Genomic DNA, 20,923 nt, shown 5'->3' on the forward strand with positions numbered 1-20,923 from the left:
ACCATCTTATTTCCAACTTGAAACATCAGCATTTTCATGGGGATTGGCCACAGTGCTCGTGAGGTTTAAAAGGAATGAGCAAACAAAGATCAGGGCAGTGATTATGGAGTTTTTTCTGATATATTTTGTAATACACTTTCCATAGGGGAGGAGTGCCCAGTGCAGGAGGGTTGGATACTCACAGGGCCCTTCTGTATCCCAGATGATTAAATTGTTCAGAACATTTCAGGTCACCCAGGGGCTGTGCTTCTCATTCCTCTTTCCCAGATTGTGTGCTGGTGTTCATAACAGGTGCTGAAGTACTCAGCTGATGACTTTTTTCTCCAAATAAATAACCAAACTGACCTTTTATGGGAAAGCAATGGAAGCTCTTACACTTTACTTTCAGACATGCCTGAAATTTGTTTTTTCCCAAATGTAATTCATCAACTTGGTACCACAAGTACCCAGTTTGGAGCTCCCTTGAATTCAGTTCAGCCCAGTGAACTTGAGGTAAGTTCATGGGTCTGTTTTCCACGTGTGGCAGATCTGTAGGTCAAACGAGGTTACCCAGCTGGGAGGAACTTCATGGCTGACACCCCAATCATTTTATATTCCTTATATAAGTGATGAGTGTGGAAAGATTTATATGGAGGGATCTTGGCCAAGTCAGCTCAGGCAATGACACACAAGTGGAAAGCAAAGCAGCCTGATCCCTGATGTTCATGGAACTGACAACCCATCACTGCAGCTCACGTGTCAGCACTCTGGAAAACTCAGCATGATTTCAGAAGGGATTGAATGACTGCAGTCCAAACAATCACTGGAAGAGATTTGGCTGATACTCACTCAAAATGGAGTTTTGGTTCCAAACTGTTTGTCTCTAAGCAGAGTAATAAATTTTGGGTTTGTATACACAGGACCTTTTATTTTCCCCTAAAGAAATTGCAGCTCTAACAAGGAAATAACCTGAGTATTTTCTGACTGTCTGGAGTCTCCTAACAATTCTCACAAACACCTCTATTTTCAAATACTGAACTTCTGGCATTGTATGAGAACTAGGATTCTGACCTAGGGACTAAGTAAGGCCCGGGGTGGTGCAGAACCCAGCAGCCCAGATTATCTCACTTTGATAAAAAGCTGTGGTAACCTTTAAGAGGTTGTTTTCCACATCCCTGGTGTGGTGACCACCTGCAGGATTTGAGCTGGGGGTCCTTGGCAGGTGAATCCCTTTGCATCTATTGTGCTAAACAGCCTCAAGTCTTAGTTTTATTTTTTAACCTGCCTCTCTGCAGCTGACCTGCACACTCTCATTTTAGCTGCTAGCAGCATACAGGACTAGGCTTCAAGATGCTGGACTGAGTTTAGATAATGATTTTTAGGCCCAGGCACAATTTGGGAGTACAGAATATAACAGAGAGCATCAGCTAAGAGTGAGAGCCTCCTCTGCACTGACCATTCAGCCTGCTGTCACCACAGTAGCTCTTAAATACTTTTTTTTTTTTTTAATTAAAAATATTGCTGTTTATATGCAACTCTTGGCAGCTTTAATCTGAAGTGCCAGACTCAGCCATAGCATTTTGTAGCATTTAGTGGAATTGCATGAAATTCAAATCAATAAAAACTGGCATGGTGTGATACATGTGGTGTTTAGTAAACAAAGCAGATGAGATTGACCTGCCTGAAAGCTGTGATCAGCACAAACACACTGAATACAAAATGTGGTGTTGATTTGTGGCACAGCTGAGCTGTATGTGCATTTATCCAGCTACTTTGGGAAGATCTAATAGTTTTTAACAGTGATCCAGTCTCAGGTGTAAAGCTCAGTACTCAGTTTGCAAATTTTCCACATTTGTCCCCTTGTCCAAAAAATGAAAATAAAAATGGGATACATTGAGATCCTCTCAGACTTTACTTCTTTGAACAAAACTTATTGGACTCCCTGCCTTGCTCTTGCCACTTATGAATTCCCTAAGGAGAAAAAAGCAGGGTAACAGAAATAATTTTTTAAAAGATAATAAATTGAAGAAGGGCTTTTAGCTGGTTTTGGGTGGAAAAGCATTACAACAAAAATCCTGTTAAGTAACTTTGTCAGATATGGATATTACAGAGAAAACTCCATCAGGTTTATTTGGGGTTTCTCTCTCTCTTAAAAGTAACCAAAAATATGGAACATAGATACAGGATGGAGCAAATCTTTGGCACAAGAAATACAACATTTTGCTAATTAAATATCTGTTTGTTTTCCCTGGTATTAAATTCTAATTCTTGTCATTTAGAAGAAAGCAGAAATGGAAAACAGGATACAGCTCCAGTTTATGGAGATTGGCAGCCTGACACATCTCAGGCCTCACAGAGTCCATGGAATTGTTTATTTCCTACCCAGAGCTGGGACTAAGGGACTTAATGATGTGTCTGACAGAGGATAAACATTAATTGATGTTACATGGGAAGATAAGTGCCATTATATCAGTTTTCTAGGTGGGCAGCTGTGGCAGAGTAGCCACATGTTATGAAGCAGTTCCTATCTTAGGTCACTGGAAAAAAGCTTCCTTCACTCCCAGCTATAAATCTCTGAATTATTCAAATTCTGCTAATAAATGCATTATGAACTAAAATACAGCACCAGCTGATTCTCCAGGGTATTTGCTATGAGATGTTGTTTTAGCCCAGATGTACTTGCTAAGCCTGTGAGATTGTCACCTAATGTAAAGATAAAATTAAATGCTGCCATGAATTCAGAGCAATATATTCCAGACTGTCCTTAAAATAAGGTGGCCAAATATTAGCCCAGTTTGACCTTTTTTTTGCTGGGTTTTCTCCTGGATTTTTTTTTCTTTCTAAAAATTATGCTTGCCTTCTTTACATGCCCGCTAAAGCTCTTGCTTAGGTAAATTTTTAATCTGCATGCTGGTAATATAGGTAAGAAATGGCATAGGAATAGAACTTGTTGTCTTCCAAAGTTCCAGTAAAGTGACCAGGAGACAAAACCAAGTTCTTAAACTGATCCAAAATATGGCTCAGATGACTTTGGGGGAGATCTAAGCAATGGTCTTTGAAACCTCTGTGATCTATCACCCTTGGAGGCTTTAAACTCTGAATTTTCTGAGTGATTTCTTTTTAAATTTAATGTACAAGCATAAATGCCTTAATCTTGTAAAGACCAAATATCCCATAAATGGCTCTGGTATAAAAACATTTCAAATAATTTACAAACTCAGATGTTTTGATTTAATTAAAGTGTATTTAACTATTCCAAGAGGAGACAATATATTTTTTTTTATTATTATTAGGATTCTGCACTCTAAAAAATGCTGATACTTTATTCTTAACAATAAAAATTATCTTTCAGCACACAGCTCTCCAGGCTCCAGTGTACACTGAAAATGCAATTTAAATGATTATAATGTTGCCATAATATGATATTTAAGAATGGATGGCAAAATCTGAAAAAGATATAGTATCTTAGGAGGAAAACTTCTGTGGATGTCTACTTAAATTTACAAATATTTGCCTAAATTCAGCTGAAGGATGTCAGAGAAAAAAGTAGAGGAAGATGGATAGCAGGGGATCTGATCCACCACTACTGTCAGTGAACAATGCTGTGACCATGGATATTCCTCCTGATTTTCTTTTTTATCCATTTTTGCCTGATTTGATAAATTTTTCCAGTTCACTGACAGGTGGCAACATTTAGTCTTGTTCATCTGTTTCTACATCAGCCCTGATTTTGTGGGGTTGTCCAGAATGGCAGCAGGGAATCTTCCTGCTCAGGCAGGGAGGTTTAGGAGGAGCAGAGGCCTCCTGACTGGTGTTATCTGGAAATCTGGATGTCTTCTGCAGGTTGTTTCTACTCAATCCCCTGAAACAGGAAAATGGATTTGTCACTAGTCAGGTCAGCAAAACGAGAGAGATTCATTAAAAGATAATGTGGCAGAATGGAGCTAACAGAAAACAAGGACAAAATTGATGTTGTTAGATATTATCTTATGAGACACAGGGGGTTTTTACAAAACTCTCTATGTGAAGATATTTTTCCACCACCTATTTTTGTCTCTGTGCTTTTGAAATCAAGCTCCATTAAGTTTTCATGAATCTTAGGACAAGTGCTGTGTTCTGCCAGGAGCTGTTACCTGGCAAATGATGTGTAAAAAAAAAAAAGAAAAGTAGAAATCTGGACAGGGATAATTACTTATTACAGTATATCAGAGTTTGTTCATTTATGAGGGGTTTTTGGTCCTCTATCCAGAGTTAGCTTATGCCATCTTTCCAACTCAAATCACTTTAAAAAATGCTTTGAAATCTTAAATTAAAGAGTCATGGAAAAATTACTCCTTTCCCAGTCATGGATAAACTACTTCCTTCCCAGTCCTACTGACTCTGATCTCACTGTTGTCCTTCTTCATCTCTGTGACTGGTTTGGACCAGGATGTCTCTCTGGAAGTTGCTAAACCAGAAAGAAGCCAACCAGGTTGAAAAAGAGAAAATGACCAAAAAAAAAACTAATTATACCCACTGCTTTTCTAGATTGGCTTTCTAACTTATGTATTATAGTAAAAGTCTGGATCTACATTAGCATGAATAAAATATCAGGCAAGGGAAAACAGATTGAATGATTTAATTTTCCAGTTTCTCAGGTGCTTTTATTGTTTGAAAAATTTTATTATTCTCTCCTCTCATGAGGAAGTTGCACAGACAAGTTCACCTGAGCATCAGGAACCAACCCAAAGCTCTCTTGCCAACAGAAAAACTCATTATCCTCTGCTGAAAATCGGTTCAGCTCATACAGCTGGGAAAGTTCTGCACGATGAGGAGGCAAAGAGTGACTTAGTCCCTGAACAAAACCAAATGTCAGGTTGTTTTCCTGAAGGGAAGGATGAATCCTCTGTGTGATCCAGTGCACTGCAGAGTGAACACCTCTTTGAATTGCACAGGGAGGAGGATCTGAGGACAGAACAGAGTGCTCAGTTTGGTTATTCTGCTGGATGTCAGCTATGGCTGCATCTTTCCATGCTAGGAGACAAACCTGGCAGTTCCCTGCCTTGGCTGGATCTGCTCCCATTGCTGCTCTCTAATCCATGGGGATTTTGTTGCTATAAGGGGCTTTGCATGTTTCTCTCATGCCACTGGTTCTCTTTCAGCAGCTTTTTCTAACACCCTGCACTCCTTCACAAGCTGCCACACTGACATCCTTCTTCACATCAGCATCCCTCAGCTCTGCAGCTGCTGGTATGAGAAAGTGAAAAATAACTCCAAAAAATACCCCCAAGATAGGATGTCACCCTGAAAACTCAGCTTTTTGAGCATGCTGACATAGTTTTCTAAAGACTTGCCCAGGACAGTAACTATACACATAGATATGTGCACATTCTTTTTGATACAAATCTCTTGATGGACATCTCTCACAGCCAGTGGGGTTGGGAAGGTGTTATCCTGACTACCCAATCCCTGGCTGTGGTCAGAAACCTATAAATCCTGGGAGAAGAAATAAAGTTTCTCTTTCCTTTCATCACACCTTGAGCTGTGTCTGTGTGACTCATTTTGTGTCCAGCAGTGACAATTAGAAGTTCCCTTCATCCTCCTCCTGTGAGAAATGTGATTCTCTTCCACTCTTCTGATGCTCACACTGGGCATCACTCACAAGATTTGCAAAAGGTTGTGTGCATAGAAGGAAACAATTCTTCAATAATGAGGCACTTTCTCTGGTAAAAAAAGCACAAGTGATATAGCAACTGTTTGTTCAAACAACACATAACAACGGCATGTTTCTCTGGAGTGAAAATAATTAATCATTGGAACACTTGAATCCTCCAGCAATGGTCTTTGCTAAACTTAAAACTGAAAAACTATAGAGACAAATCTGGAAATGTATGTATATGAAATGCAAATCAGAGTATGGATTGGAAAGATAAATTCTTCAGTGAAGAATTACACTTGGAAAGTCTTAATCTTCTGGTTTTTTTGTCCCAAACTGTTGTATTCAGCCTGTGCTCTGTGGAGCTGAGAAGCATTAGCTAGGAATCAGTAGCAGGTAAATAAGAAAAATATGTTATTCATAATCTTAAACTTGCTGCAAGGGGAACTTTTCTGTGCTGAAAAATACACAGGGGGTGTGGAAATCTCTGTGACTGGAAATCACTGAGCACACAGGCAGGAAATGGCTTTTTTTGCAGTCTCAGTTGTTTTCTGAATAATTCCAGCTGTTGAAAAAAACAACACAAACCAATAAATGAACTAAATATGAACCTCAGCCCTCATTCAAAGCAGAGACCTACCCCTCAGATGCAGCAGAAAGATTGAAATTATCAACAGAGTGGAATCCAGAAATCAAAGGGCAAATGGTATTTTTGCTTTCCACCTTAAGTCATTTGAATCTACTGACCCAAGTTAGTTGCCATTAATTCATTTTCCAGCACTAGACAAAAAGGTTTTCAATCCAGCTATTAACATGCACAAATTTTATAACTTTTATTACTGTATCATAGTCAGATTTAGTGGAACAGCCAATTGCATAACTTGATGTGTAATAAAAACTCGTTGTAATCTATTTCTGCAGGAAGTCTTTCCCCTTCTTTTTCCCCAACAAGAAACAATATTACAAAAGTTTAATTTTCCCCTTTCCTCCTCTTCCCCCCACTTTATATCCTGATCATGATTCCATAAGGAAGGTCTGGAATATCCCTTTGTTCAGCTGGGCTCACCTGCCCTGGCTCTGTCTCCTCCACCCTCCCAGGCACTCCCAGCCCTCCCCAGCCTGGCTGCAGGAAAACAGCAGGAAAGGCCTTGGATCTGTGGGATCCTGCTCAGAAATAACAAAAACACCTCTGTATCAGCAACCCTGTGCTCAGCACAAACCCAGAACACAGCCCCACACCAGATTAACCCAACCCCAGCCACAGCCAGCACGTGCACTAAGACAGTTTGGGGGTTGACTTCATTGCCTTGATTACATTTTTCCCCATCTCACAGTTTTTCACAGAGATGAGAAAGGAGCTCACTGTGCATTGCACACACAAACACAGCCAAATATTTTGGTTATTCTCCCAGAACTGAGTCCCCAGCACTGCTGTGAAGGTCAGTCTTGGTAGTGGTGTAGCAGGAAGCAAAGCAGCCCAGCCTGGGCTCTCAGATCCCTGGAGCTGCTCTGAAGAACTCACAACCCAAGGCAGGTTTCTGCCTGCTGAGGGGCTCATCATTGCAGTCATCTTTTCTGTCCTACAATCTTCAGTTCTGCTCCTGCTCTTGTATTTATCTCTGCTTGTCCTTTAACTCACTCCTGTCTTAATCTCCCTCTTTGTCCCTCTCAATATTTTTTACGTTATTTCTGTTTTATTTTTTTTTTGTCCTTAAAGACTTCTGCAGAAACAAAAAAACAAAACAAGGGAATTTCCACTGAAGGTAGGTGTTCCATAATTCTATAGGAAAGGGTGTAGCCTGGCACAGGCACTGGGAGGGTCAAGGATTGTAGATTAATATCTTCTACTTAACTGCAGCTTAAGCTCCCACTGTATTTGTATTCAGAGCTGGTTCAACTGGGGAAGGAAGACCTCCTATATCAGTCAGATAAAATGATAGATGACAGAGAAAATGAAATGAAGGAATCAAAATTCAGTTATGTCCATTTACATATTTTAACATAAACATAGACCGGTGCACATGCTGTTTCACAATCCTTATAATGCATCAAATGTCTTACATTAAAAATTAAATAAAAATTATCTTCTCTCTGACCTCCATACTGCCACAACCTAGGATGCTTTTGTTGCTTGTAAACTTTACCTGAGTTTCAAATGCAGGTACTATCTAATTTCTCTTTTCTTGCCAGCTTTTGAAAGTTCTTGTTGCTGAACAGGTTTGGAAAGTTAACTCACTATGAACATATTTGGTAATATATTTCCACATCATCACTATCCCAGTGTCACAGTTCTGAACACACTGCTGTGACAACCCTCACATCCTCAGCCTACAGATGCTGATAACCATGGCTGGAGAATGTGGAATGGGAAGAGATGAATGGGACAGGAAGGACCCCTGTGACCTCATTCCTCACACACCAAATCTTTTAAGAATCTATTGTAGAGAAAGTGAAAAAAATAAAACAAAACAGCAAGCTCGAGATGTGAACATCCAGAACCTTTGTTTTCATTCCTCTATTACAGCTGGCACTCCAGATGCAAATCTTCTGTTTTCATGTTTAAATTTGAGATGGCCAACATGCCATCCAGAAAGACAGTGCTTCTATGCCTTGCAATAAGGAAAAAAATATATATATGGCAAGCAAAAAGCTCAAATCCCAGTCTAGCAGAAAAAAAAACAGCTTTTCACTTAAAAGTAAAAACCCTTCCAAAGCCAGAAAGAGGTCTTGCATGAGAGGTTTTACAATATAAATAGAAGAGATAGGAAACAAACCTTTTCCAGCCTCCCAAGCTGTTGCATCTCCATTATGTATTTTCTCTGACCTTGACAACTTGAGTCTGGTTTTGTTCAGCTCACCTTTTTGTTTTGGCTTTTGCACACTAGTCTGTACATGTCCCCATGTGTGTCTGGTGCATCTGATAAGCCTTTTATCTCAAATCCTTTCATTATCACCACTCTACTTCTCTCTGTGATTAGGTATTCAGAAATTGATTCCCACTTTTGTCCTGCCCATTGCACAAACATCCATTTCCATCCTATTCAGCTTGCAGCTATGTATATTTGTGATTTTTCCATGGGGAAAATGCTGGGAAGAAAACTCCTTTTCTTTCCCTTGTCCCTGGTCAAAACATCCTTTGAGATTTCCCTTTGTCCTCATATTTCTGAATATTGGTGGAGATTCTGATATATAAGAACAATGTTCTCCCTTGCAGAACAATAATCCACCAATATTTCCCTGTACTTCTCCATCTGTGTCATAGCTGTTCATTTCCTCCAGTCTCCTGTAGAGATTAGAATCTGCTTTAGATCCACATTTTTAAAGTTCTTAAAGTCAGGTCCTGACTTGTATGAAAGGTCATAAGTGTCACCACAGAAATTATGAGGATGGATAAAAAGGTGTTGCTATCTCACTCTCAGAGAGAGTTAGATCAGGAAGACAGCAAGTAACACATCAGTGGCAGAGCTGTAACTTAGCCCCCATCTTCTGAATTCCAAAATGGGCTTTCTGTATGAAAAGAGCCTTTGCTGGTTTCTAAATATGCACTGGAACTGTTCATTTCCTCTCTCTGTGTTATGTAGTGTGTGATTAGTCATGGTATGGGACTTTCATTGCCATTCTTTCTGTCAGTGCAGAGGTGTTTCTGTTTAACCCATTGCCCACGCTGCCTTTAAGCAAATGGTGTTGTTCTGCCACTTGTCAGAGCCCTACATTTATCATTCCAGGAGTCAAATGCAAAAATAAACAACTTACTCCTTTAATCAACATGATGGCCAATTTTATTTATCCCACAGTCCCCTTCACTCTCCCTGTAGTTCTCTTCATGCTCTCAGAAATACTGAACTTCTAGAGATTTTTTTACCCATTTAGCTCTTTTTAGTTCCCCCACTTCTTTGCTTTTAATGAAGACAGATGTGTGTTGACTTCTGTGAAGCTGCTCAAATTTAGGTGTATGGTCTTATTTGTCTGTTTATTTTTTTTATTCACAGCTACTGAAGTGCCAGTGTGAGCAATGCCAGCATCTAACATTGGCTGTCCTGCTCTTACAGTGTTTTAGAAAACTATACATAGCGATAAACTTTAATAATTCCAATTTTCCAATAAGATAATTTTATCTGAAGAAGTCAGATTTGAATTTAATATTATTATAATTGTTAATAGGCATACTACTGACCTCCAATCATAGCAAGTAAGTTTTTTAATAAGAGAATCTTTTCAGTGATGAACAGCACCCACACTGTGTTATTGTACAACCTGCTTAAGCTTTATAACATCTGTGAATGGATGAATATTATATCTTTTTAAAAACAGGATAGATTAGGCAAAAGGCAGTCAGCCAGCACTTCTGAACTCAACTTCAGTCAGTTCTGTGTGCTCTGAGACCTCACTACTTGATTTTATCTCTGCCAGTACCTATGCCCCATGGAGACTAATACACACAGAGAGAACCACACCACTGATTAAGGGGTCTGAAAACACATTTAGATATCTTCCTTCAGGGGCTGAGTTTTATCGAGAACAACATCTTCTTTGCAAGCTGTGTTCCAATGCCCAGGATGTCACATCCCACTGGCACTCAGCTGGTGCAGACTGGAAGGGACCATTAAGTTCCCAGTGGGGAGTTAAGCATTACCAAAGTGTGAGCTCTTGGAAATGATGCAGCTCAGGAGGGCTGTCCATGTGAGATTGAAAAGTGCACTTTTTTTGGTAATAGCAGGAGCGCTGGCAATTCAGCACTGTCAGTTTTAAACTTGGATGTGGTTTCCTGCCTAGTCTGTCTGCCCAAGTTATGGCACATCATAATCATCCCTGACATCACCATTTTATAGACACTCAGATGTGTCTGTTCTTTCTGAAGGGGTTGCTGCTACCTGTGGTGATGCAGAGCTTTCCTCTCTGGAGTCTGAAATCAGGTGGAAACACTAGAGCTGAGTGCATACACAAACCCTGATAAATTAACTTTATGGCACTTGCTGTATCTCCCTAGTAATGGCTAGTGTGGCTCCCACATCTAACACTTATGCAGGGCATAAAGCAGCTGTAAAGAGAAGCTTCAGTGAGTACTTCAGGTACAAATATCTACATCCATCTAGTACTGAGTGATAAGACTCCCAACAGCAGATATCTGGAAGTTTGGCACTTAAGTTGTATTAAATGAAAAATTTCTTCACTGATCTTAATGCTGCCTCAAATGAGGAAAAAATTAGATCAACTCTTTGATTTTTTTTCTTAATATTTAATCAATTTCATACCAGCTGAGGCTGCTAAATTCTATTACAAAGTTTGTCCAATAGATGTTCTGTGCAATCTTTTCATTGTTTGGATTTCTGGGATCAATAACACGTATGAAAGGTAATTTGTTCCTCTGTTCTCTTTTAAGTTCCTGTTCTTACACTATAGCAAATAATCCTAGCTATTTCTTAAAGTATATTATTTTCATAACTTAAAACTAAACATTACAACAGAAAAATCTTTCTTGTGGAGAGTCACCAGCAGAAAAATTTGCCAAAATTATATAAGTAATTAATCATATAAATAAGTAAATAAATAAAAATTCTTTTGAAGAAACTGAGTGAGAAAACTGAGTGGCAGGAATTCTTTCACATAAGGTGATGCTTTGTTTGTCTTCATTGTAGGTTGATGAGATCTGCCTTAAACATAGAGGGATACAGATAATTTCCATGAGTTATGAATATGAGTATTTTGTAATACTAATCCATGGGACCGTTTAGTTGACTTTAAGGAAAATGAGATTAATTTAGCAGTGGCAGCAGTTCTGAATACAACAGATGCCCACACTGTTCATTTCCTCAGCCACTGTCCAGATGATGGGGGGAGTGAACCTTCAGCAAACTTGTAGATTATGCTATAAATTATGGGAAGAGGCTGAGGTACCAAAATGTAGACTTTCTGACCAAATGAGTTTGTTAGACTGGAGCACTGTTAGTCAGGTGACAACCTGCAAAATCCACCAAGGGGAAACTGAAGCTTTTCATGTGAACTGGGAAATGCTCCAAAATCTTGCACAGAGCTCTGCAAAGCCTGGTGCTCCCTGCTGGAGAGGGCCTGAGAATAATTGTGGATGAAGTAGGAGCCAAAGGTACACTCTCATTTTGAGTTAAAGCATTTGTGAGGTTCAGGTCATTTCATGCAGAGCAGGAAGAGATTGTTCAAAGAGACTGAAATCTCCACCCTCAAACTTTCAGACTTGGCTAGATAAAATTGCCAGTTATATGGATCATGGTTGCCCACAGTCCTACTTTGATTCAAAGGTTGAAGGTTTCTAGAGGTTCTTTCCAAACAATATATAAATTATTCTCTATCTACATCAGGCTCTGCAGCTCTGAGTTGAAGAGAGAAAATTTCTCAGTTAAGTCCCCAGATCCGCACATTTCAGGTCTGTGCACCAACCTCAGCTCATGTTCTGGAAGCAGAACAAGGCTGCCTTCATTGAAGCAGAAGCATTAGTTCAGGAACAACATTATGCTGACATGACTGCTGTGTTTCTACATCAAGAGTTATTTTTTTGCAGTTAAATTGAGTGTCTCTGCAGAGCGCTGTTGGAAGAAGGCTTTAAAAGAAGTAACAGACATTTCAGTCCACACTGAAAGCAGAAATTCCAGTACACAAAGTCTGTAATGTACTACACTAGGTTTTGTAAAAGAAACTAGAATTTTGAGGCAGGACAAAATTTTATGCAACCTTAAACTCATTTTGGACCCTGCTGATCTAAATTTCATTGCAGAGATATTGAACTGCTTCATTATTGAATATAATAAAAAGTCTGAACTAGTATCTTGGTTTATATCAGTACTGGAGGTTTATTTCTCTTTGAGATCCTAATTATTGTTTTCAAAAGTAAATTAATCACAGAATCACTAGGACTGGAAAATACCTCCAAGGTCAAGACCAACCTCCAGCTGATCCCCACCTTGTCAGCCAGACCAGAGCACTGAGAGCCACATCCAGTTTTCCTTGGACACTTCCTGGGACAGTGACTCCACCTGGGCCACCTGGACCACCAGGCCACTCCCTGGGCCACCCATTACAATGCCTGACCACCTCTCTCCTGAAGCAATTCTTCCTGATGTTCATGAAACACTGGAACTGGTTGCCCAGAGAAGCTGTGGCTGCTCTGGAAGTGCCTGAGGTCAGTTTGGACAGGGTTCTGCTCTAGGGGAAGGTGTCCCTGCCCATAGCAGAGGGGTGAAACAAGAAGCTCTTTAAGGTCCCTTCCAACCCAAACTATTTGTGATCCTGTGACTCTGTGATTTCCAGCCACCTTTTTAGACATTCTCTATTTCAAGTAAATAAGTCAAGACTCATTATGGTTCATATGTTAATTTGTGAAGGGAAATCTGTTCCTCCCAGTCATTTAGCCATTGTCATATTGCTATTTGATGCTCCAGGGTCACAGGCTTTGGGTTGGCTGCACACTGAGCACTGTGGAGCACAGTTCCCAAGTCCTGAACTTGCCATGAGCAAGTGATGCAACTTCTGTTGCTGCCCCCAAGGGCTCTTACAACATCCAGCAAGAAGCCGTGGATAAATACTGGGTTTTGCACCACATATGTCAAATTCTACATTATCCTCAGAGGAACTTGCTGAATACAAAGTTTATAAAGTCGTTAGAGTCATAGCCTATCTAAATCTTTCTTTAAGACACAAATTCTCCCTGACTGACTTGTGAGAAACTCAGCTCTTTAGCCGTGATCCTCTGGATGAGTTCTCAGCTTTCAGTATAACAAAGTTTTTAAGCACGTGACTGCTTCCTTAGCTTCAAAGTAATTACTCTTACTTTTCAAGTTATGCACAAAAGCTTAAAATCTTTTGTCAGTCACAGTTCATCTCAGAAAGAGTAACCATTGTACTGTGCTTTACCTTTGAGACAGTTCTCACAGCAAGTAGAATAAAGTAGAATAAGGTATCATTTCTTTCTCTATTGCTGCTTGGGCAGACAGTGGAAAAGTTAAGTATATGGTTAACTGCTGTAGAATAATATAAAGATTTGAGAACACTTCAGTTTAGGACAGAACTCAGACACAAATTTATTTTCTGTAAGCCATCTGTATTTCTGTAATTGGCTCCTATCAAGCCCTCAGAATGTGTTTTCACACTCCTCTAAAACTTACATTTTAGTCAGTGGCCATGCTGACACCATTCTGCTGCAATAAGGCACGAGCACATCCCAGAGGACAGATCCTCTGAGCTCCTTCCAGAGATCCTTATGGCACCACACAGCAAGCTGGATACAGTTCCAGGAGTGCATTGAGGTCACTTACACACCTCTCAGAAAATGTGTGAGTGGTGCTGCTCGTGCCCTTACCACACTCCAGCCTCCTCCTGGAGGATGCATCTCTGAAATATCTCACATGAGATGACCCTTCTCATTTACTCAGCTGCTCTCCCCACACACATTACCCAGCTCTCCTGAAGTACCATGGAATCTCATGACAAACTTTAACAAGAGTGAGACTGATCACAGATGTGTTTACAGCAAGGATGGAGCTCTGAATCAGCCCCCAGAGAGAGCTGGAAAATTCAGTACAGCAGCAAACTCCAGAAGCTTTTCTCCTTCCTTGACAGCTGTTTATTGAGTTTAGAATCAAATGCTCCCTAGGGAGGAGCTCCATGAGCCAACAGTCTTGGCTGAGTAGAAGATTTGTTTGCCAAAGAACTCTGATTTGGCTGGCAAGCAGAAAAGTCAAAGCCAAAATAGGCACCTAGTCAATGCTGGTCGATAATCAGGATCACAAGTCTCCTGAAGTTGGTGTAAGAGGTGAGAAATGAGATGAAACTAAAGTTGGCCCACGTGGAATAGCAGGGTATCAGCACCTAGATGGCAATTTTCTGTCATTCCGATTGGGAACGGCGATAAAGAACGACATAAACTCTCAAGGGAGTTTCAACACGAGAATTCTCTGGTTTATTACTTCAGGCCTGTCCTATAGACAGATACATGGAAAGTACAGAAAGGAAACTCTTATTGGTTAGCAAAGTGCTACATCACCATCATTGGTCAGGGGCACAACACCCCCCTGACTTTCTCCTGCAAGAGAAAACAAGAGACTGCAAAACAACACCTGCAAGGCTGTTTAGTGTCCCTGAGAATTGTTTTAATTCCTTCTCATATTTTTCCCAGGCTGCTTTCTCAGGCAGCCTGAGGAGCTATGCGGCCTGTAATTTGTACAGGCACTGTGGTTCAGATTTAGCATCCATAATTTTCAGCTATCCCCAAAATTTTGTCCAGCAGTTCCTGCTGTACTTAAACCATCTGATAGACACAGCCTGTATGCTCATGTGTGTTAAATAGCATTAATGTGGATGAAAATCTGACCATCCCAGAGAACTCTGGAGGAGTTCCTGCTGCAAAATTGGCCATTATACATAGATAAAACACTTGTAAATAATCCATAACAAGTATTCCTGCAGATACAAGAGGCCTTTAGAACATCACAAACCACTTCCACATGTGCTATATACTGGAAAACTACAACTTTCAACTTTTGAATCTAAGAGGATAAAAAGACTTTTCCAAGTAAAAATCTCACCTAGGGATTTGACAAAACATTATATACACACAAGTGTGTATATACTTGCTTTGACACACCAGAGACCACGATCTTAGATTTGGCCAAGCGTGTAGGATTATTTTTATTCATTTCAATGGATTTCTAATCTCATGTGGCTTATTCTGGCAGGATTTAAAACTGTTACCTTTGATGGCTGGCCTTTAAAATCAATTTTTATGTTGTAGTACATATGAGGCCAGCACTGTCCTTGGTACATCAAGTGCCAATAAAGAGGTGAATCAATCAAAATTAAGCCCTTTGGGACTAATGCTAATCCAGATCAATGAGTAAGAAGTGAAAATTCCATGCAAATATGTTCAAGGGGTTTGTGTTCAACTATCAATTGTAAAAGACCTGGAATAGGTGGAGTTTATAGCATTTATTAGAATGCTATGAATACATTTGTAAGAAATGTTGGGAAAAGATGCCACTGACTGGATGGTGGAAGATCCTGCTTATTAAATTGAAAAGAGAGAAGAAAATGTCTGATATTAAGTGTTTAAGACATGTATCTTGCCTTGACTATGACCTGCAATCACTGCTGGAAACATTAGTAAAACACTGGACAGATGTTGAAATGAATTATATGTTTCTTCAGGGGGAAGAAAGGATGCTGAAGGAATGCTTTTGGGCTGAAGAACCAGCTGGGGGAGATCAAAGTTGTTAAGGAGCATGAGATTTTAAAAAATCTGGCACAGTGGGCACGTGAAGCAAAAATGGCTTACAACAATCACACAAATGGACTCCCTAAAATGATGGAGGCTCATCTTTTGTTGGAGAAATGTGGACAAATTAATAAAGGAAAGCACATAGTGCACCAGAAAAATATTGGAAAAATCTGAAATGAGTAAAGAGAACAATGTGAGATTTACCAAAGTGACTGCTTGTCACTTCTGCAATTTGTTATCTTCCTGTTTCAGCTTCATTTCATAAGAGAAAAAGCTACTTTTTCAAAGAGGGGAAGAGGGTAATTGTAGATTGTTTTGTACATATGACTTGAAGTTTTATGGCTGGAATAAGGTAGAGGTTGATTCTTTGAATTACTGTCTGAATTTTTTTGACTATTTTAGAGCAAGAACCTGTCAGAAGGATGGGGAGGGAGGTAACAGTCTATGAAATAATGCAGTCAGACTTCCTTTGTTTATTCTAGGGCTGGAGGCAAAAGACTGAGTGCAAACAATGAGGCTGAGAAACACAGAGGTATAATTATAATTGCTATAAATATAATTACAGAAAAAACAAAAAGATAAAACTCAAATGACTAGATGTTGGATCCAATTGCAAAATGAATAGTACATTCCTTCTGAGAGTAATTTTTTAGATGGATGTGAGCAAAAGATACATGAGAAGAAGAGATTGGGTAAAAAATTGAAAAAAATGTGTCTTGAGGCAAGTTGTTTGTTGTGCTTAAAATGTTCTTATGCAAGAAAAAGAGAATAACTAACTCTAAGTGAATTATTAAAGAACATTAGAAAATGGAAAAAAATTAACTTTATATTGCTAAACTTGAGATATTTACAAGTATAACTTCATTTAATATTCTTGTAGTCGCTCCATTTACAGCCAGCAGAAGAAGTGGACTTTTCTAGGACACAATTCCTTTCATCCTAATGAAGACATCCAAATTAGGCCAGATGAATCGAGTAGTGACTGTGACATCCCAGTGAGTACAAAGGAAATTTAAATGCCTGCCTCATCTGTGGATATCTACATTTGTAGGCATTTCCATTCATGTGTTATGAGTCTCATTCTAAGGTTTTATTTAGACTGGCACAGGAGGGCACCAGTCACAAGAAATGCAAGACCATTGGGTAAGAAAGGATTCCTAAAGTTAGACATCCAGACCCAGGTTCAAACATTGGTAAAAAATTGTCAGATAACAATATCAAACATCACCAAGTCAGAAGAGCTTCTCCCTGAGATATGGACCTCAAGCAGAAAAGAAATATTAAGAGTGCCAAAAAAAATTTCATGTAAATAAAAAGGGGAGGGAATTTTCAGCCCTTCTTTCAATTTTATACAAAATGTGTGCTAGGTTATGTATACAGTAAATATAAAAAAATGTAAAGGGAAAAGTGCACTTCATCAAAAACTTTTCACACAATGGAAATGTTTATTTGACTATTTTTGTTGAGAATAGCAAAAAAATTATGAGTGTCTTCAACAGAAGCTGAGGAATTGCTGGGTAATTAAAAACAAGAGCAAAAGACCAATTATTTTTGATATTTTGGGACTCAATGGCATCCACCATATCAAAACTATTTAAGATGGGGTTGGATCTACGTTGCACTTTTTTCCTCGGTATCCTTCCCACAGGAAGGAAAGAGACAAATGTAGCATCAGTAAGTGAGTCACAGCTTCCCAATCAATATTTTGGTTTCCATGTATGTGTAATCTTTCTGTCTCACCTTCTAATCTTCTCCCAAGATGTAAAAGTAACCCTGTAGGAAAGACAAGCAGCCACCATATCCCAAAGAAATCTGGGAAAAGGGTGTGTGACTTCCAGATTCACACAGTCACACTTTATTTGTATTATTATATTGAGAAAAAACAGAGATGTACTTAAAATCCTTATAACGGAAAAGTTTTCTTGTGTTTGGATTCCATTAGGCATTTGATGCAAGCCAGATTTGCAGCAGAAAATGAATCCAGCAGGATTTAACACCTTGAAAACTGAAGTGTAAGAAACAAATTAATGGATGCCTGTGGAAGGGTCTTCCTCTGGCAATGAGAACAATTCAGCCCTGCAGTAAATTAACAGATTATTTCTGTGAATAGAACTTTATTGCAAATGTCTTCTCTTGTTTTGTTAGTAAAAAGTTTACAATTGGTTGTGATACCTTACAACAATGTTGTGTTTATTATTCATAAGAATTTGCCAAACAGATGCACTTTTAAGTAATTTCCAAACCCTGAATCACCTGCTAGCTGCTTCTCAGAAGCTGTACTACAAAAACAGTCTCTCACATACTTAATCTGGGATTAATGGAATTTATTGTACACTGGACTTGGGGTCAAGCCATATTCACAAATCTGTGTGCATTTTATTACGTTGGTTGCTCACACATTTTTCTGAGACTTGATTAAGTGACAAATATATAAAAAAAAATTTAAAAAAAAAAAGGAAAGAGAAGGAGAAATGTAAAATAAATAATACAACTTGCTTTTTAAAATAAAAAACCCAGAAAACTGTATTGGATTTAATAACCTCTTAGGATTCAAGGACATTTTGCAAGTGGAAAGAACATGTTCAGACAAATAACAAACAACACTTTATGAATCAGGCAGCTTGGATGTTGTCCTCTTTCCTGCAATGAATTCAGTAATCATGGGAAACCAGAGCTGTGTTTGGCTTTGATCTAGGAAAGCATAAAATAGGTAAACTTAAAAATTTGCTGCTTCAAAAATAAAATGTGCACAAGGAAAGAAATACAAGACACAAGCAGGGAAAAAGGACTGAGAACTGAGGACATGTTCTATAATTTTATTATTGATTATATTATATGGATTAGATTAGATTAGATTAGATTAGATTAGATTAGATTAGATTAGATTAAATTAGAATTTTTACTTTGATTTTCTACCTTTATTTTGAGGATAAAGTAGATTTTGTTATGGAGCAATAAATGGTCAGGCAGGAATGAGTGTGGAAGCCATGGAATCCAGCCTGCTGATGACAGACACCGAGTGTTCCTTGAACACCAATATCTTGACAGGTTTAGCTCTCCCTGGTTCAAAACCTTACTTTTTCCTCTGTGAATATATTTTCAAAGCTTTGGTTTCCTGGTGCAGGTTCATCCCTACTTTCATTCAGTAAATGAGGACTGCTCAAATTAGAGTGAAGGTGGTGGTGAGGATGTGTCACCCACAGTGATGCCAGGTGTTGGGAAAGACAAATGTCACTGCAGAAATACTCTGCACTGTCTTTGGAAAGATTTCACTCTCCTGGAGCCACAGGCTGCTCTTCATTTGTCCAGTCTGCACATTTTCAGGTGCTCAGTTTCTCACCTGTCTGCTGTCCATGGCTCCTTTCCCTGGGACAGTGCTCAGTGTGGTGGACAGAGAAAATCACTGCAAATGACCAGAAGCAGGGTTTAAAAAATTACACTAAATTCTTGTTTTCATTCTGCTGATTCACCAGACTGAAACAATTGTGTTTTTTCTCATTATTCCTATTTTTATATTAACTATATTAACTACTAAATAATTTATGGTCATTTCCAAACTATTTTACTACCATGCTCCAAAGAATTATAACTACATGGATTCACTCATTCCTTGATCTCTCCAAAGGCAGCACAAGTTCCAAGTAGCTCAGGAGATCACAACAAGGGATTCTGTGGTATGGGATGCTTGAACAATAAAAACTTGTGCTTATGAAACTGTCACTACTTTCTTCCCCAAAGAAACGAGTCAATGATTCAAAATGCATGGATGGATGGGCCAGCTGATTATATTGTCTTCATTGGAGCCACACCAAAGCAGGAAAAGAAAAGCTAATGGATCATATAAAATGAAACACTAAAGTCACATAAATGAGAGCAACATTTATTTCCCTTTTAATCCATTAATGTTGAATACCATAGTTTATCAGTTCATATTTTTACTTCACTACATTCAGAATAAAATCCCCTCACTTGCCTTGGATGAGGTAAAGTCGCTTTGCTTTTCAGGATGCTCATGGATTATCAAATGATCTATAGAAGATAAAATGGGTTAGAATAAAAAAATAAATACTGAGTTATAAATCCAGTATTTTGACCTAAATTGTGTGAATCTTTTTACAAGAAAGATTTTAGAAGCTGTACATTTGCACAAAAAAGGATTTCTGAGCATTACAGTATATTTAAACTGTTTTACATTTTCTTGAAGTAGTAAAATAAATGTAGAATATATCTATGGATGGAAACTCCAAATGTTAATGTTAATACTCTTTTAAAAAGTGATTCCAGAAGAAGTGGAAAAGAAAAAGTAGTACACTGTGATTTTCATATCAGGTGGCATTTTGTGTGTGACATATGTTTGTGCCTGTGCATGCATATTAATATGGCACTATGTAGTGCAAGGGCTTTGGTGAGAATTCTATCTGGAATGATGAAATCCCTGTTTTTAAGTCCATTGAAAATCAATCTCTAAATTTTATTTACAAGTTGCTGTTCAACTTGCAATAAATATCTCTTCAGATTTTTCAGGAGAGTGTGTCACTGTTTTAACTGTAAGCTAAGGCTGATCTTCAGATATTAACTTTTTTTAAGGTCTTTCTTTTTAGTCTTCCTCATCTTTTGTTAGTACAAAACTCAGTCTCTGTAACTGATCTTATTGTAAGAGGAAAGCCATTCATGGGACAGCTGAAGTGTGATTAATTGGACAAAATATAGACAAGATCATTTCCAGCCTTCACTAGGCAACCCCTTGGATACTTTATATTCCTTCCAGCAAACTGGATGCTTTTAGATAGTTTGAGTACCTAAATCATAAGATATAAGGCTTCTAAACAAGATTCTTCCACAGGACACCTTCCACTACCCCAGGTTTCCCCAAGCCCCATCCATTCTGGCCTTGGACACTGGCCAGGATCCAGTGGGATCCTGTGGGATCCCTGTGGGATCCAGGGGCAGCCACAGCTTCTCTGGGCACCCTGTGCCAGGGCCCCACCACCCTCTCAGGGAATAATTTTTCCCCAAGATTTAATCTAAACCTGTCCTCTTTTTTAAAGCCATTCATCCTTTGTTCTGTC

The 20,923-nt window shown here is 38.9% G+C and overlaps 1 long non-coding RNA gene across 1 annotated transcript; it reads right to left on the minus strand.

The window, feature by feature from the left end:
• Positions 1-3,203: 3,203 nt before the first annotated feature.
• Positions 3,204-5,681, minus strand: LOC147652877 (uncharacterized). Its single transcript, XR_015287461.1, has 2 exons — positions 5,495-5,681; positions 3,204-3,841 (listed from the first exon to the last, which is right to left on the minus strand). It is a non-coding gene; the product is annotated as an uncharacterized LOC147652877 (long non-coding RNA).
• Between the last annotated feature and the right edge of the window lie 15,242 nt (positions 5,682-20,923).

The sequence above is a fragment of the Cyanistes caeruleus genome, chromosome 5 (assembly GCF_971803275.1).
Source record: "Cyanistes caeruleus chromosome 5, bCyaCae1.hap1.1, whole genome shotgun sequence".
NCBI classification, from domain to species: Eukaryota; Metazoa; Chordata; class Aves; order Passeriformes; family Paridae; genus Cyanistes; species Cyanistes caeruleus.